The following is a 4,571-nucleotide window of genomic DNA, read 5'->3' as shown; positions in this document are numbered from 1 at the left end:
TAATTTTCGTATAAGGAGTAAGGAAAGGATCCAGTTTCAGCTTTCTATTTATGGCTAGCCAATTTTCCCAGCACCATTTATTAAATAGGGAATCCTTTCCCCATTTCTTGTTTTTGTCAGGTTTGTCAAAGATCAGATGGCTGTAGATGTGTGGTATTATATAATGATTTATTTTTGTAGCAGAATTCTACTGTATGGGTATACTGCATTATTTTATCTGTGCATTGATAAACATTTGAGTTCTTTCTAACTATTGACTACTGTGAATAGTTGCTGGTATGAAAATTTGTATACAAATATTTGTTTGAATACCTGTTTTTAGTTATTTGGGGTATATACCTAGGAGTGGAATTGCTGAGTCATATGATAATTCTATGTTTAACTTCTTGAGGAACATCCACACTGTTTTCCACAGCAGCTGCACCACCTTACATTCCCACTAGCAATGTACAAGGATTCTAATTTCTTCATCTACTCAGAAACACTTGTTATATTCTGCTTTTTGTTTTAGGGTTTTTGTCATGGCCAACCTAGTAAGGGTGAGATGATATTTTCATTGTAGCTTTGATTTGCAGTACCCTAATGACTAGTGACCTTGGGTACCTTTTCATATGCTTATTGACCATTCATGTATCTCCTTTATAGAAATGTATATTCAGGTCCTTTCGCCATATTTTAATTGGGTCATTTGTCTTTTTGTTACTGAGTTTTAGTTATTTATATATTCTGGTAATTAGGCCCTTATCTGATACATAATTTACAAATGTTTTTTCTGTATTCTGTGAGTTGCTTTTTAACTCTCTTGATAATATTCTTTGGTGCACAGGACATCAGGGCAGCAGGAAAAATCTTAAATTTATTTTTCCCCCATTAAAAGAAATCCTGTAAATTAAGATAAATATATTCAGCAGTTATCTTCATGATAAAAAATTTTAAAGATATAACTTAACCCTTGAGAGAAAGTATAGTGCTTATAACTGCTACTAATACAGTTTTCTTGGAATAATTATTACATGCAATGGAAAAGATCACATGGTAAGGGGGAGAGAAAAGGATTTCTAATCTCAATTTAATTAGTGTATATCTATGTTACCATAGATTCTCATGCCTGATATCAGGATATATTTGATTTTTTTAAAAAATTGAGAGTCCTCAGAGAGACTAAAGCCCAGAAACTTTATATTCAGGAGATCTAGGTTGTATAAACACTTATACAGTCTTGTGTTACTTAATGATTAGGATACTTTCTGGAAAATGCATTGTTAGGTGATTTCATCATTGTGTGAACATCATAGAGTATACTACCCAAAGCTAGATAGTATAGTCTGCTACACTAGATAGTATACAGCCTATTCCTCCTATGCTACAAACCTGTACAGCATGTGACTGTACTGAATACTGTAGGCAGTTGCAACACAGTGGTATTTGTGTATCCAAGCCTCTCTAAACGATATGGTATTGTAATTTTAGGGAAGACCATCCTATATGCGATCCATCATTGTCTTAAACGTCATTATGTGGAGCATGGCTGTATGAACTTATTAAATTATCATTGTAACATATTTTGAAAACTACTCAATACTTCAAGAAAATTATTTCATTACTTCACAAAATGACTTTGTGCTGCTTTTCGATCAGTTCCTACACCCCATAAGGAACTACTCTCTTGATTAGAAATAGAATCTTCATTTGCTTCATTTAACATAATTTATTTTAGATTAGTCCATGTTGTTGTATATATTTATAGTTCATTTCTCTTTATTGTCGAGTAGTATTTTATGGTGTCGTATACCAGAATTCATTTATCTGTTCCTCTTGACTATTCTGAATAAAGATGCTATGAACATTCTTCCACAGATCTTTTTTGTGAACATAGGTTTTTATTTCTATTGCTTACATACATAGGAGTAAAATCGCTTGGTCATTGGGTAGATTTATCTTTAACTTAATAAAAATCTTTTTTTCCCGAAATGGCTATACAGTTTTAAACTCCTAACAGTAATGTATGAGAGTTTCAGTTGTTCCACATGCTTGTATTGTTTGGTGTCATTAGTCTTTGCCTACTATAGTAGGGGTAAAGTGGAATTTCATTATGGTTTTATTTTGCGTTTCTCTGCTGACTCCTGATATTGAGGGTTTTTGTTATGACTTTAGTTTTGCAAAATGTTAAATTAGGTTGCCTTTTATTACTGTCTTATTAAGAATATTTATATATATTCTAGTTACAGGTCCATTGTCAAACATATTTATTAAATTCTCCTAGTCTGAGGTTTATATTTTCATTTTCTCAGTGATATATTTTGATGAGAATATCTAAGTACAATTTATCTTTTTTTCTTATATGTTTAGTGCTTTTGTGTCCTAAGAAATCTTTGCCCAAGTCGTGAAAAATATTATTTTGTATTTATTTTAGAGAGCATTGGAATTATAGATCTTACATTTAGGACCATGGGTCATCTTGAATTAATTTTTTATTTTGGTGTAAGGTGTATGGGTCAAGATTCTTTTTTTTTGTTTTGTTTTTGTCTATTCAGGTTTTTGGCATCATTTATTGAAAAGACTTTTCTTTCTCTATTGAATTGCCTTAAAATCTTTGTTGAAAATCAATTGACTAATAAGCATGAGTCTATGTCTTGACCTTTTTTTCTGTTCCATTGGCCTGTTGTACATCTCTATATTAATAAATACCACGCTAACTTTATTGTTGTACTATTATACTAAGTCTTGCAGCCAGGTAATGGCGTAAGTCCTCCAAGGTTTTCTTCTTTTTTGAGATTGTTTTGGCTATTCTAGACCTCTTGCAATTCTATATAAATTTTAAATCAAGTGTTAACAGCTCTTTTAGAATTCGTCTTGCAGGTTTTCTGGCTTTTATTGAAAAATTTTTCCTCCATAGAAAATTTTAAATCATGTCAGTTTCTCTATTTTTTTTTTTAATCCTCTTGAGATTTCAGTTTACATTAAGTAAAATCTATAGATGAATTTAGGGACAATTACCTCTTTAACCATATTGATTCGGACAATTTGTGGGCATGATATAGCTTTCTGTTTAGCTCCCCATTTATTTAGACCTTCAATTTCTCTAAAATCTGCTTTTGTAGTTTTTATGCCTTAAGTTTACTCATAAGCATTTTATATTATCTGATACTATTATAAATGGTTTTAAAATTTTATTTTCCATATGGTTGCTACTAGGATATAGAAGTATAATTGATTTTTGCATATTGACCTTATACTGTATTGCTTTGCTAAATTTTTTAGGTAGAGTATTCTATAAATCTCAATCAGCTCAAGTTGGTCGATAGCATTGTTTAACCTTGGATTGACAGATTCCCCCCTCTGAGTACTTTAAAAAGTACCATTATCTTCTGGCCTCTGTAGTCTGATTAAACTTTGTAGTTTATACTATTGTTTATACTATCTTTGTAGTTTATACTATGATTTATACTCAGTTATTTATACTGTTTTTCCCCTCTGGCTGCCTTTAGGATTTTTCACCTTGTCTTTGTTTTCCAGCAGTTTCACTATGATATGCCTTGTTGCAGTTTTGTTGTTTTTGTCGTTTGGTTTTTTGTATTTATCTTGCTTAGGATTTGCTGACATCCTTGGGACTCTAGGTTATTTTTACCAGTTTTAAAGAAATTTGCTATTATATCTTCAGTTATATTTTCTGCCTCATTTCTTTCCCTCTCTTCTCCCTCTGGTACTCTAACTATATGTATGTTGTATCTTTTTTTTATTTATTATACTTTAAGTTCTAGGGTACATGTGCATAACGTGCAGGTTTGTTACATATGTATACTTGTGCCATGTTGGTGTGCTGCACCCATCAACTCGTCAGCACCCATCAATTCGTCATTTTTATCAGGTATTACTCCCAATGCAATCCCTCCCCCCTCCCCCCTCCCCGTGATAGGCCCCAGTGTGTGATGTTCCCCTTCCCGAGTCCAGGTGATCTCATTGTTCAGTTCCCACCTATGAGTGAGAACATGCAGTGTTTGGTTTTCTGTTCTTGTGATAGTTTGCTAAGAATGATGGTTTCCAGCTGCATCCATTCCCCTACAAAGGACACAAACTCATCCTTTTTTATGGCTGCATAGTATTCCATGGTGTATATGTGCCACATTTTCTTAATCCAGTCTGTCACTGATGGACATTTGGGTTGGTTCCAAGTCTTTGCTATTGTGAATAGTGCCGCAATAAACATACATGTGCATGTGTCTTTATAGCAGCATGATTTATAATCCTTTGGGTATATACCCAGTAGTGGGATGGCTGGGTCATATGGTACATCTAGTTCTAGATCCTTGAGGAATTGCCATACTGTTTTCCATAATGGTTGAACTAGTTTACAATCCCACCAGCCGTGTAAAAGTGTTCCTATTTCTCCACATCCTCTCCAACACCTGTTGTTTCCTGACTTTTTAATGATTGCCATTCTAACTGGTGTGAGATGGTATCTCATTGTGGTTTTGATTTGCATTTCTCTGATGGCCAGTAAGGTGAGCATTTTTTCATGTGTCTGTTGGCTGTATGAATGTCTTCTTTTGAGAAATGTCTGTTCATATCCT

At 33.3% G+C, this 4,571-nt stretch overlaps 1 non-coding gene across 1 annotated transcript; it reads left to right on the top strand.

Annotated features, from left to right (window-relative positions):
- Positions 1-2,824: 2,824 nt before the first annotated feature.
- Positions 2,825-2,887, top strand: LOC111554657. The gene has a single exon (XR_002735312.2). It is a non-coding gene; the product is annotated as a U7 small nuclear RNA (small nuclear RNA).
- The last annotated feature ends 1,684 nt before the right edge of the window (positions 2,888-4,571 follow it).

Source organism: Piliocolobus tephrosceles, unplaced genomic scaffold (genome assembly GCF_002776525.5).
Source record: "Piliocolobus tephrosceles isolate RC106 unplaced genomic scaffold, ASM277652v3 unscaffolded_16015, whole genome shotgun sequence".
Classification (NCBI taxonomy): domain Eukaryota; kingdom Metazoa; phylum Chordata; class Mammalia; order Primates; family Cercopithecidae; genus Piliocolobus; species Piliocolobus tephrosceles.
The sequence above is the reverse complement of the archived record's forward strand: the minus strand, read 5'-3'. Positions and strand labels throughout refer to the sequence as shown.